This window comes from Microcaecilia unicolor, chromosome 5 (genome assembly GCF_901765095.1).
Source record: "Microcaecilia unicolor chromosome 5, aMicUni1.1, whole genome shotgun sequence".
Lineage (NCBI taxonomy): Eukaryota > Metazoa > Chordata > Amphibia > Gymnophiona > Siphonopidae > Microcaecilia > Microcaecilia unicolor.
Window position 1 is genome coordinate 290,389,873 of NC_044035.1, and position 14,883 is coordinate 290,404,755.

A 14,883-nucleotide genomic window follows, 5' to 3' on the forward strand; every position below is an offset into this window, starting at 1 on the left:
GACAGATAAAAGGAATAAGAGCAGGAGAGATGGCATTAAGAAGGTGGGTGGGAATGGGATCAGAGGAACAGGTGGTACATTTTGAGGAAGAAAGGAGAAGTGTAGATTCCTCAATAGTAACTTCAGGAAAGGAGGAAAGGGAATGAGGGGAAGGAGAGAGAGGAGAATGGACTACTGGAGGGAGAGGTGGTGAGGTAGAGAATGCAAGGTTTATCTTTTCAACCTTGTCGTGAAAGAATTCAGCAAGGGTCTGAGGAAATAATGAAGGGGGAGTTGGGGGAGGGGCACCTTGAGGAGAGAGTTCAATGTGGTGAAGAGAAGTCGAGGGTTAGAGCCAAGAGAGTTGGTCAGTTGGATATAATAATCCTGTTTGGCACGTAAAAGAGCAGATTGGAAGGAGGTCAGCATGAACATAAAGTGTAAGAAATCAGCAAGGGCTTGAGATTTCCATCAGAGGCGTTCGGCGGAGCGGGTACAGGAACGTAGGTAGCGGATATTAGAAGTCAGCCAAGGTTGGGGTTTTGTACGCCTTATAGGGCGGGTAATCAAAGGTGCAAGAGTGTCTAAGGCAGAGGATAGAGTATTGTTGTAAGAAGAAACAGCCTCGTTGCCAGACGTGGGTGGTGCCACAGTAGAGAGGAGGTTTGAAACATGGGAGGATAGAGATGAAGGGTCAATATCGTGAAGATTCCTAGATAAATTAGATAAGATAGGACGGGACTGGGAGGGAGGAGATTTAAGTGTGAAAGTTATAAGATGGTGATCAGAGAGGGAAAGATCAGAGGCAAGGAAACTAGAGGGTGAACAGTTGGAGGAGAAGATGAGATCAAGACAGTGACCATTTTGATGAGTGGATGAGGTGGATCATAGTTGGAGATTAAAGGAGGATGTTAAAGCGAGTAACTTGGAAATATAAGAGTTGGAAGGATCATTAGCAGGAATATTAAAGTCACCAAGGATGAGAGAGGAGGAGGAAGAATCATGGAAGAAGGCAAGCCAGGCATCAAAGTCACTGAGAAAGGATGAAAGGGACTTATCAGGGGGACGATAAATGACCGCTATTTGAAGAGGCAGAGGAGAGAAAAGGCGGATAGAGTGGACTTCAAAGGAGGAAAAACAGTGAGATTGAGGTGGAAGAAGGGGTTGAAATCTGGAGGCGAGAGAGAGAAGTAGTCCAACACCGCACCCGCGACCAGCAGGGCGAGGAGTATGTGAAAATAGATAACCGCCATGGCACAGGGCTGCGACTGAAGCAGAGTCATCAGGACAGAGCAAGGTTTCTGTTATGGCGAGCAGATGGAGGTAACGCGAGATAAAGAGGTCCTGGATATAGGGGAGTTTGTTACAGATAGAGCAGGCATTCCATAGGGCGCAAGAGAAGGGCAGAGAAGAGGAGGGGAGTAGAGAAATAGAGATGAGGTTAGAGAGGTCACGGTGAGATCTGTAGAGTTGGGATAATAGTTTGTGAGGGGGACCAGGAATGGGATTGATGTCACCGGCTGAGAGTAAGAGAAGGAGTAAAAGAGAGCGGAGGAGAGTAGGAGAGGTGTGGCCATGAAGGCGTCAAAGGCCAGAGGTATTTTGGTGGAATGGGGAAGGAAAAATAGAGGGAAGAAAGAGACGGAGATTAAAAGCCAAGAGGGAGGAAGAGGGTAGGAGAGAAGGTGAGGTGATGAAGTTGATGGATGGGCAGTGAGTTCCTGTAGCGGAGAGAGGTAGGGGGTGAGGGAAAAGATTAGGAAGGGACAGGGCTAGGAAGAGAATGTGAATAGGGGCCATAAATGACTGAGGTACTTTAGCAACTGGGAAGAAGATTAGATGTAAAGAGAAAAATGCCCCGCGCGCCGTTAGGCGCTGGGCACCTAGAGCGGAGGTCCTGAGTGGATCGGAGTGGACCTGGGTGTCACCCCGGAGAAGGCTGTAAGGATATGCAGATGAGCTGCAAGTCCTCCACAGCACCTGAAAGGCAGCCGGTGGTAGAGCTGGGCACCTCTCAGCTGAGGAAAGGCTTACCAGGTGTTAGGCCGAAGCCAGAATTCCTCCCCTTGAGGGTCGCCTGATCCAGTGCTCATCAGGGTCGCCCTTCTTTTTTCAATTCTCGTTCGAGGACGCCCATCTGTTAGGCAAGCTCCAGTCCCGCCTTTGCTAAGCCTCCGACATGCCCCCGGGAACTTTGGTCATCCCCGTGATGGGAAGCAGTTGGGAACGCCCAAAATCGGCTTTAGATTATGCCGATTTGCGCGACCCTGAGAGAAGGACGCCCATATCCTGATTTGTGTCGAAAGATGGGTGCCCTTCTCTTTCGAAAATAAGCCTGTTAGTATCCCCTAGTCTTTTTACTTTTGGAACAAGTAAAAAATCGATTTAATTCTACTCTTTCTACACCACTTAGGATTTTATAGACCACAATCATATCTCCCCTCATCTGTCTCTTTTACAAGCAGAAGAGCCCTAACATCTTCAGCCTTTCCTCATATGAGAGGAGTTCCATCCCCTTTATCATTTTGGTCACTCTTCTTTGAACCTTTTCTAATTCCATTATATCTTTTTTGAGATACGGCGACCAGAACTGAATTCAATACTCAAGGTGTGGACACACCATGGAACAATACAAAGGCATTATAGTATTTTTGGTCTTATTCACCATCCGTTTCCTCATAATTCCTAGCATCCTGTTTGCTTTTTTGGCTGCTGCCGTACACTGAGCTGAAGATTTCAGCATATTATCTACAATGACACCCAGATCTGTTTCTTTAGTGCTGACCCCTAAGGTGGACCCCTAGCATCAGGCAACTATGATTCGGATTATTCTTTCCAATGTGCATTGCATTAGTACATTTGTCCACATTAAATTTCATATGCCATTTGAATGCCCAGTCTTCCAATTTCCTAAGGTATTCCTGCAATATTTCACAGTCCGCACATGTTTTAACAACCTTGAATAGTTGTGTATCATCTGCAAATTTGATCACCTCATTCATTGTTCCAATTTCCATATCATTTATAAATAAGTTAAATAGCACTGGTCCCAGTATAGATCCCTGCGGCACTCTACTGTTCAACCTCTTGAACTGAGAACAATGACCATTTAACCCTACCCTCTGTTTTCTGTCCAAAAAACAATTCCTAATCCACACTAGCACCTTGCCTCCTATCCCATGACTCTTTAATTTTCTCAGGAGTCTCTCATGAGGAACTTTATCAAAAGCTTTCTGAAAATCTAGACATACTACATCAACTGGCTCACCTTTATCCACATCATTATTCACACCTTCAAATAAATGTCAGCTGTGATATACAGAGTTGTGCTCAATGTTAATGTAGTCCATATGCCCATAGCCTAGTGGTGAGTATGGTACACTGTGGAGAAGGGGACCCAGGCCCATTGTTACACTTACGGTGGTATGTATCAGCCCTCCAAATCTAACCAAAAACCTACTGTACCCACATATAGCTGACAGCTTCATCCATAGGAGCTATTGTAGTGGTGTAGAGTTTGGGGTGGTTGGCTTTGGGTGGACTATGGAGGGCTCACCAGACAAGATAACGGAGCCTTGGTGAAATGTGTACCTGGAAGCTTTTATAAGAAGTCCACAGTAGTACCCCCTTAGAGTAACCCATTGCTCTCCTGGGATGTCTGTATGACCAGTTTACTAAGAATTCTGACTCCTCCTACATACCAAGATGTTGAGCGTTTTGCACTTGGATGGTTGTTTGTTTGTTTGTTTGTTTGTTTTAACTGGACCAAAAAGATAAAAAGAGCACAAAAACATCTAGCATGTGACTATATTGAAAACAAAAGATAGACATGCTGCTGTTTCAAAAATGGATATCCCCTCCTTTTACAAAGCCACGCTAGTGGCTGCTGGTGATGAAATGCCGACACAGCCCATTTAAAGTGAATGGGTTGTGTCAGCATTACCGAGGGGGGTATGTTTGCTATTCAGATTCTGGACTGTTTGATCAAAATGTTCAAAGCTGACATCATATCAAAAATGTCCCTCCGATTATATTACATTTGAGAACATGTTGAAAATGCTGCATTTTTTAAACTATTCACTTTTTTAAATCATAAATTGATTTTATGTGTTTTAATGTACTACATCTAAGATATTGCACTGTATTGAATAGGTAGACTATAAATTGTTTAAATAAACAAATCAAGCCATGTTTATCAATAGAATAGAAATCTATAAGCTCAGTACAGTGTTAAGTGCAGGTTACCTACAGGAATTTAAAATTATGACTACAGAGATTGAAGAGCAAGAATGATTGACATGTTTACTTATCTAAACCTAGCAAATCTTTTTTAAAGCAATTTTTAAATTTCAGCTGAATGGAAGAACAAAGCAGTTCAACATTATTATATGCCTCAAAGGTAAACTGTATTCAGATCACTGACTTGGGTGATGCTTGGTACAGTTCAAGTGTGATTTACTCCTACATCTAGTTCTTGCATCATTCTCTATTTGCAGAAAAGGGGCTGATAAACATCAAGTGCTAAGAAACTACAAACTAATACCTTGTCATTTGGGGGTTTAAATGCCAGGCAATGAAGAAAGAAAATTATGAATTTGGTATAAACCGATCAGATAGAGAGAGAGAGAGAGAGAGAGAGAGAGAGAGAGACTTGTAAAAGTATTCAAAATTAATAAAGAATAAAATATGAGGGCCCTTTTACAAGCTGTTGGAAAATGGCATAGGACATTTTTACTATGCAATACAGTTGAAATTTTTCTACACTGCAGTACATACTGGTCTAGTAGGCATTTTTCTTTCAGAGAAAATAAGGCCCTTGGGTCCTCCAAAGCCTGCCGACATCTTAAGTCTGCTTGCCACTGCTAAGTACTGGTAGTTCCTGGAGGGAATATTTTCTTCACAAGTGAGACACAAGAAAATAAGAATAGAGGAAAGCAATGAAACTGTCCTTGATTAAACCACCTTCTCTCAAGAGATGTGGAAAATTGATTTAAACACAGAACTTATGTTGCTGATCAAACAGGTAGAGTAGAGGCTAATTGAAGCATCATTCAGAAAATTAGGAGACAATGAGAATACATTGTTCTGCTCTGTAACAAAAAATAAATGTGGCCCAGCTTGGTAGATCAGTGGTAATATTCTGTACATTGCAAATGCTTGGGACTTGATTTTGATGTCCAGCTTCTGCTAGTACTGGATATGCTGTAGATGTATGATTCATATCTCCTGAGGGGATACAGTCTCAACCATCACTCAGCATCAGTACTTGGTTGGTTAGACTTAGGATCCTCATTAGGTGGAAACTGGAGGGAGCCACAGCATTGACTTCTGGCTAAGAATGATTAATGCAATAGCTGGACTGAGTGAAGAAACCTATGAAAAATAATCCTACCCCCCACGCCCACCTCCTGATTGTTTTGAATGAAAGTTCATGGCACCAGATTCCAATTTTGGTCATAATTGAGTTGCTGTTGAAAATAATGTGAAATGGCAATAGGTTTCCGTGTGTGTCACTAGAATATTTTTAAAAGGGAGCTGGTATTGCAGTGTGTGCTCTTGCTATTTTTTCTAAGTGATATGGAGGGGCATTTTCAATATAACATCTAGGTCCAACTTTAGACATTTTGCAAAAAATGTTCGAAATCTGAATAGGAAAGAAGTTCATTTTTAAGAAAGAAAAATGTCTATCTTTTATTTTCAAAAGTACTATTTCTAACAAGGTTTTGTGCTCTAGATGTTTTGTTTTTGGTCCATTAAAAGAAAAACAAATGTCCAAGTGAAAAACATAGAAAATCAATTCATTGGGATATAGGAGGGGCCAGCATTTTTAGTAGACTGGTCTCACAGACATTCCAGGGGATCAATGGGGCACCCTAGGGGACACTGAAGAGGACTTCAAAAACATGCACTGAGGTACACATCTCACCATTGCTCCCTTATCTTATCTGCTGAGCTCCTCAAAACCCACCCAAAACCCACTGCCCACAACTTTACACCACTACAATAACCCTTATGGGTGAAGAGGGCACCTATATGTGGGTACAGTGGATTTCTGGTGAGTTTTGGAGGGCTCACAGTTTCCCACACAAATGTGACAAGTAGAGGGAGATAGGGACCAGAGTCCCCCACTTCATGGTGCACTGTACTGCACTGACCACTACATTACTCCAGGGACCTGCATGCTGCTCTAACAGACCTTGCTCCAACATCTGTCATACAGGCTGCTAATTCATATTTGTATTTACATTTGTAGAAGACGGAAGGGGGGGGGGGGTCAGTGACCACAGGGGGTTATTGGGGGCTCACCTCTGATTCCCTCCAGTGGTCATCTGGTCATTTAGAGCTCCTTTTACTAAGTGGCAGTAAGCCCAATGCATCTTACTGTTCACTATACAGGAAGTACTGCCGGGCTCCGCAGCAGCCCGGCAGTACTTCCTACCCTTAGCGAGCCTTTGTTTCTGACGCAACAAAAATGTATTTATTTTTCTAGCACAAGAGTGTACCTGGCAGTAATTGGCCAGTGCCACATGCTGCCCGATTACCGCTGGGTTAACATGGGAACCCTTACCGTCACCTCAATGGGTAGAGGTAAGGCTCCCTCTGAAATGGCCACGTGACAAGTGCTTTACTTGCCGCCCGGCCATTTCCTGTTGGAAAGTGAGACTTCCCTTTTACCAGCTGCAGTTGAAAGGGGTCTTGGAACACATGTAAAACACACGAAGACGCCTGCACCAGCCCCTTTTTGCCAAAGCTTGGTAAAAGGGGCCCTTAGGGCACACTTTTGTGCCTTATCTAATATAATAAAACGCACCGTGAACGTTCTGAAGACAACGTTCTGAAGTCACTCAAACATTACTTGAAGGGTTCGTGGATTCGTGGTGTGAAGCCAGCTAGGCTGCCAGCCGTCTCTGCCCCGCCCTCGCATCAAACGTCATGACGTCGAGGGCAAACATCATGACGTCGAGGGCGGAAAAAAAAAACAAACAAAGCGCAGCGTCAGGGAAGGAGGCGGCGCTCCCGACGTCTCTAGCCTTCCCTTCGCTGTGTTCCGCCTTCTTCTGACGTCAAGGATGACGTCAGAAGAAGGCGGAACACAGCGAAGGGAAGGCTAGACGTCGGGAGCGCCGCCTCCTTCCCTAACGCTGCGCTGCCGGAACCGCCGCCACGGAGGTAAATAAAAAAAAAAAAAAGGATGTTGGGGGGAGAGAAGAGGGTGGGCAGTTGAACAATGGGAGCGGGAGGGCAGAGGAGAAACGACAGCAAAGATGCGAAGGGGGGGGGAGAAGAGGGCGGGACAGGCTGGGACATGGGAGACAGAAGAGCATGGATGTGAGGGGGGATCATGGAAGGGAGAGAGGGGAATTGCTGGAAAAGGATGAATGGAGGGGGCAGGGGACAGAGAAGCATGGATGGGCATGGATTGAGATGGCAGGGCTCAGGGAGAGAGGGGAATTGCTGGAAATGGATGAATGGAGGGGGCAGGGAACAGAGGAGCATGGATGGGCATGGATTGGGAGGGCAGGGCTCAGGGAGAGAGGGGAATTGCTAGATAGGGATGAATGGAGGGGACAGATGGGCATGCATGGATATGGATTGCAGGACAGGCCTCAGGGAGAGAGGGGAATTGCTGGATAGGGAAGAATGGAGGGGACAGATGGGCATGGATGGATATGGATTGCAGTACAGGCCTCAGGGAGAGAGGGGAATTGCTGGATAGGGATGAATGGAGGGGGCAGGTGACAGGAGCATGGATGGGCATGGATTGGGAGGGCAGTACAGGCCTCAGGGAGAGAGGGGAATTGCTGGATAGGGATGAAGGAGGGGACAGATGGGCATGGATGGATATGGATTGCAGGACAGGGCTCAGAGAGAGAGGGGAATTGCTGTATAGGGATGAATGGAGGGGGCAGGTGACAGAGGAGCATGGATGGGCATGGATTGGGAGGGCAGGGCTCAGGGAGAGAGGGGAATTGCTGGAAAAGGATGAATGGAGGGGGCAGGGGACAGATGGGCATGGATTGGGAGGGCAAGGCTCACACTCTCTCTCTCATATACAATGTCTTTCTGACTCTCACTCTCACACACTCTGTCTCACAATGTATCACATTCACTCTCTATGTGCCACACAGTCACTCACACAGTCGCTTAGTCTCATACACTCACTCTCACAGAGAATCTGTGTCTCACACACACTCTCTCTCTCGCACACACACTCTCTCACACTGTGTCTCACATACACACTTGCACACACTCTCATTCTCACACACACACTCACAAACACACTCACACCCAGACTCACTCTCTCTCTCACACACACACACTCACACTTTCACTCTGTCTCTCACACAGTCACTCTCACATACACTCTCCCAAACATACACACTCCGAGGAAAACCTTGCTAGCGCCCGTTTCATTTGTGTCAGAAACGGGCCTTTTTTACTAGTTTGTTATAAAAACAGGTCTAGCTCAAAATGTCTTAGTTTTAACCATTATGGCTGAAACATGTCCAGGTCTTTAGGAATGCCCTGATCCCACCCTCCACCCTTAACATGCCCCTAACATACCCCCTTGTGATTTAAATGCACATCTGACGGACTTCATAAAAAAATGTCTAAAAATTGGTTTTGAAAATACAAATGTGGACATTTTTGTGATAAAAAGTCCAAATGAGTATTTATGCCACTTTTTGGATGTTTTTCTCTTTTGAAAATGAGCTCCATGGTGACAGGATTTTAATGAAAAAATATCCTTCCATAACAAGATGCTTTTATTCCAGATGAATTGACTAATTGTAAGCATCAAAATGTTTAATAAAAGATTATGGAGCAACAGGACATAAACCAGACTTTAACCATTTCATCAGACAAAAATGTAGATAGATCACAGAAATGTGTTATTTTGTTTGCTGGGTACTTCAGGGATCATTTTAATAGTATGCAAAGCAGATACTATATAGTAACAAATTATATTCTGAATGGCATGCTGCGTATCAGTGGCAGGCACACCCTCATGGCAATTGTGGTTCCATACTTCATAAACCCTATGTTTACTGGGACTCTGCACTAATTTACAAATCAGTTGGTGAAAGCCCAGAAACAAAAACAGTAGTGCATAACTATTTTATGAAGTACTGTACAATGAAATGTCAGGATCCTGTAACTTCCAAAAAACCCATGGTGTGTGTTATGCCTTTCTAATGAGTTGCCATGGCAACTAGTGAAGGGCTCCATTGAAGCTAAAACTGAAGCCAATACACACTTCCTTCTGCAACATCCCTTGAATTACCCTGTACCACAAAAGGCAGTGCAAATTTTGTATCCCTCCTCCTGCTACTGAGGACATTTTTCAGTACAATTGATCCATGTAGCACCTCCGCTGCAATTTCTCATGTCTTTTCACATGCTCCATTTCCTAAGATCTGACATCTTTAAGCTGCTTCTTGGCAGGCTGAGTCACACACTGACTGATGAATCTTTTTTTTTTTCTTTCATTGCAAGAGTTACAGATCACGTGACCTGTGCTTTAATTTATTTAACACAAGTGAAATGATTGCATTCAGTATTCTAATTTGTTCTTAAATTTGTCACTCCTCCCAACCAATTGCTTTTTTTTAGAAGATAAAATGGTGTACCAGATCTATGCCTGAAGATTCTATAGCAAAACACAGTCTAATTCACATTAGTACAGACAATAACACACTTAACACTCCAAACAAAAATGGGAAAAAATGCAGAAAAATGTAGCAGAATTTCTTTAAGTACATAAGTACATACATAAGTATTGCCATACTGGGAAAGACGAAAGGTCCATCAAGCCCAGCATCCTGTTTCCAACAGTGGCCAATCCAGGTCACAAATACCTGGCAAGATGCCAAAAAAGTACAAAACATTATATACTGCTTATCCCAGAAATAGTGGATTTTCCCAAAGTCCATTTAATAATGGTCTATAGATGTTTTCTTTAGGAAGCCGTCCAAACCTTTTTTAAGCTCTGCTAAGCTAACCGTCTTTACCACATTCTCTGGCAACGAATTCCAGAGTTTAATTACATGTTTTAAATTTACTACATTGTAGCTTCATCGCATGCCCCCTAGTCCTAGATGCTTCACATCTACCCGTTCAACTCCACTCATTATTTTATAGACCTGGCGACCAGAATTGAACACAATATTCGAGGTGCGGTCGCACCATGGATCGATACAAAGGCATTATAACATCCTCATTTTTGTTTTCCATTCCTTTCCCTAATAATACCTAACATTCTATTTGCTTTCTTAACCGCAGCAGCACATTGAGCAGAAGGTTTCAATGTATCATCAACGACGACACTTAGATTCCTTTCTTGGTCTGTGACTCCTAACGTGGAACCTTGCATGATGTACATATAATTCGGGTCCCTCTTTCCCACATACATCACTTTGCACTTGCTCACATTAAACGTCATCTGCCATTTAGATGCCCAGTTCCCCAGTCTCGTAAGGTCCTCTTGTAATTTTTCACAATCCTCCTGCAATTTAACGACTTTGAATAACTTTGTGTCATCAGCAAATTTAATTACCTCACTAGTTACTCCTATCTCTAGGTCATTTCTAAGTATGTTAAAAAGCAGCGGTCCCAGCACAGACCCTTGGGAAACCCCACTATCTACCATTCTCCATTGAGAATACTGACCATTGATCCCTTCTCTCTGTTTTCTATCTTTTAACCAGTTTTTAATTCACAATAGGACACTACCTCATATCCCATGACTCTCCAATTTCCTCTGGAATCTTTTATGAGGTACTTGTCAAATAACTTTTGAAAATCCATATATATAATATCAACTAGCTCACCTTTATCCACATGTTTGTTCACCTCTTCAAAGAAATGTAGTAGGTTGGTGAGGCAAGATTTGCCTTCCCTAAATCCATGTTGACGTCACGTCTCATTAATCCATGCTTTTGAATATGATCTGTAATTTTGTTCTTTATAATGGTCTCTACCATTTTGCCCAGCACCGGTGTCAGACTCATCAGATCAATATACTGAGAGGCCAATGAACTAAAGTACGATTAAACTCATATGCAAGAACCTATGTAAAATGCATGATTAGGAGGCATAGGCTAGGTGTTTGCATGCTCAGCAATTAAACATTTATATTGTGTCTTTTGCAAGTTTACATGCCAAAGTCATGCTAATGAGTCAACGAAATGCAAAATAGCTCATTACCTATTTACACAGTGATAAAGTACATTTGCTGCATTACATATGTATTATTGTGACAAAATGAACTGTTCACAAATACAACGAAATAGAGAGTATAGCTTATATAATTCTGAACCGAAATCAATTAAAACAAGTAAATAAATAAATAACAAAATATTTAAAAAAATATGCGTAAATGTGGTCAGAAATCCAAAGAATGCCCAAATGCACCTAAAGAGGTGTAATTAGATTTTTTGCCATATATTCCACAGGTAAACTAGGCATCTTGGTTCATTTGAATATAATTAACATTGGAACATAATATGCATGCAGTTGGGCAATCTTATTTTTGATTTTATACATTGGAATTATAGAAAGGATGTGGATGATCTGTTTAAAAAAAAAGATCATGTAAGAGAAAGTTCCAGAGCTGATGCCCTGATCTAAGACTCTGACTGTGGTAAATGACATAAGGCAGTGAAAAGAAAACCGCCACCGATAGACTTCCAGTCATGTGTGTGGAATGTAACATTTCAGGCAGTCCCCAGGGCCTTTGTTAATGAAGAGATTTATATGGCATGTGATGTGATTGATCTTGATAATCTATGGGTTTATACTATACCATATATATGTAGGACCTTGAAACATCCACTGTTTCATTAAATGAATCCACATTGAGCTACCAGTGAAAAGACATGAACAAAATCCACATATCTAACTAAATAAACCTGTAGTCTGCATGCTTCGTCTATGTGCACATTAGCAGGTGCTCTGGGAACACCCTGATAATGAATGTTCTTAACACAAAAGCTAAAATTGGTGGACACTGTTAGGTAATTCCAATATAAACATAGTACCCATTGCAGTATTTTTACCTGAAAGCAATAATATAATTACTGTACCAGACTGAGGCTTACACTTGACGACAGATCATTTTACTCTTTGTATAGTAGAAAGGTGACTGAAGTGTCCCTAAACTTCCAATAATCCACTTATTTGAGTTGAACTGGCATTAAAACTAAACATAAAAATGTGTACCTTTGTATCCAATTCTCCTCAATAATATATTATATTAGGATATAGGCATCAATTTCCAAAGTCTGACATTTTCTTGAACCATGAGTTACAATTCCAAAAAGTCTCGATTAAGAATAACATAACAGAAAACAAGCCATACCTTATTCTGATTAAGAAAAGGGAACACAATGATTTCTACCTTGTTGAAAATATCATTTTATGGGTAAATATTCAGCCAGCAGCAGTCAGTGCACTTTTGGATGCCACCAACGTAATGCCTAGATATTCAATGACAAGCCATGTCCAGCACTGGTACTGAATATCCAGGTTTGTGTGACCGACTAGCCTTTATCTGGTTAAGTGCAATATTCAGCACTTATCCATCTAAGTGAAACTGGATAAAGATAGGACTGAGTTTATGCAGTTCAATGTATCTGGTTAACGTGGAGGGACATAATTGAACGGCGCCAGCCATCTATATGGCCGGTGCCGCAAAGAGCAGTCCCGAACCGTATTATCGAAAAAGATGGCCAGCCATCTTTCGTTTTGATAATACGAGATGGCCGGGTTTGAGATGGCCGGCATCTGTTTTCGCCATTAATGGAAACCGATGCCGGCCATCTCAAACCCGGCCAAATCCAAGGCATTTGGTCATGGGAGGGACCAGCATTTGTAGTGCACTGGTCCCCCTGATATGCCAGGATACCAACCGGGCACCCTAGGGGGCACTGCAGTGGACTTCAGAAATTGCTCCCAGGTGCATACATCCCTTACCTTGTGTGCTGAGCCCCCCAAATCCCCCCAAAACCCGCTGCCCACAACTCTACACCATTGCCATAACCCTAAGGGGTGAAGCGGGGAACCTACATGTCACAAATTCAGGAACATGCCACAAAATTGGAAACTAAATTATGTGATCGAGGGTATCTCATCCAAGGGAGTCATCGGCGAATGAAGAGGAGGTGGTCACTTTTGTGACCCGGTTTAATTCTCATTCGAACTTTATGACTAGAATAATCAGAAGACATTTACCATTATTAAACATTCATCCTTGTTTTCAGGATTTACGAATCCTGTTTGCTTACCAGAGAAGCAGTAACTTGAATGATAAATTATGTCGGGCTGACATTTGGAATAGACGGAGCTGGCGACAGAGAGGGGGTGATTCCCATCGTGCATGTGGGAAATGCACGGTGTGCAGCATTATGACAAACACCAGTGTATTTGTGGACAATAAGACAGGAACATCTTATGACCTGCAAGCGATTACAGACTGCACATCCAGAAATGTCATTTATATTATTAGCTGCCCGTGTGGATTGTACTATGTGGGCCAGACTTCTCGAGCCTTGAAGACTCGATTAATTGAACACAGACATTGTATTCAGACTAATAAAACTTATGAGCCCATGGTTTCTCATTGCATGAGTGCACATCATCAATTTTCTGATTTAAGATGCATTGCAATTGAGCAAGTGCAGCTCACGGAACGAAGAGGTAACATCAGAAAAATTTTACGACAAAAAGAGCAGAGGTGGATATTCAACCTACGATCTGTGATTCCAGGTGGGTTAAATGTCTCCATTGAATGGAAGGCTTTTCTTTGAGAATACGTGACTTGATGATGTAAAAGTGATGAGATCAGACGTTGCAGACTTATAACCAACGCCGGAAGTGGAGAAGTCGACCGCCATTCCTGATGAGATGTACAGCAGTAGAGAAGGCGTGGGTTGAGACTTGGATATTTTGGAAATAACTGTTTGGTGTTTTCCCCTGAGGCAGCCATTTGATTGGCAAAACAGGGCTACCCTGTCGGGATCAAGTGTAGTGCAGGAATGGACTGTGAGAGACACTGCATGGACGAAAGAGAGCGACACTGAATGACTATCCTAAGCTAAGTAACGACATTTTGCCATTTTTTTGCCTTCCTTTACAGTGTTTTGAAAGGGCGTTATGTTTTGTAACATGAAAGAGTAGTATGTGGAGTTTTTTTGAGACTAATGATTAAGAGGTCCCCTCTATATTTAAGGAGTGTCCTTTGTAAGAGGTGTGTCCGGTTTTCACTGAGGTCTTTTTTCTCCACCATCTTACATGTTTATATATTGTTATCACCCTTCAAACGCTGGTAAATTGTAGAATGTTTTGATAAAAGACGGGGATTTGGAGGGCTCCCATTTACCACCACAAGTGTAACAGGTAGGGAGGGATGGGCCTGGGTCCACCTGAGTGCACTGCACCCATAAAAAACTGCTCCATGGACCTGCATACTGCTGTCAGGGAGCTGGGTATGACATTTCAGGATAGTATAGAGGCTGGCAAAAATATTTTTCTTTTTTTTTGGGGGGGGAGGGGGTTGGTGACCACTGAGAGAGTAAGGAGAGGTCATCTCCGATTCTCTCCGATGGTCATTTGGTCAGTTGGGACACCTTTTTGAAGCTTGGTCCTGAAAAAAAGGGACCAAGTGAAGCCGGCAAAATGCTCATCAGGGCCAGCTTTCTTTTTTCCATTATCGGGTGAAGTCGACCATCTCGTGACCACGCCCCCATCCCGCCTTTGCTACCTTATAGACACACCCCCTTGAAGTTTGGCTGGCTCCACGACAGAAAGCAGTTGGCGCCGGCCAAAATCGGCTTTCTATTATACCGGTTTGGCCGGGTTCAGGAGATGGCCGGCCATCTCCTGATTTGTGTCGGAAGATGGCCG

General features: G+C 43.0%; 1 long non-coding RNA gene across 1 annotated transcript; it reads left to right on the plus strand.

Moving 5' to 3' along the window:
- Positions 1-1,928: 1,928 nt before the first annotated feature.
- LOC115471420 lies at positions 1,929-11,000 on the plus strand. The gene is made up of 3 exons (XR_003942325.1): positions 1,929-2,064; positions 4,915-4,924; positions 10,986-11,000. It is a non-coding gene; the product is annotated as an uncharacterized LOC115471420 (long non-coding RNA).
- The last annotated feature ends 3,883 nt before the right edge of the window (positions 11,001-14,883 follow it).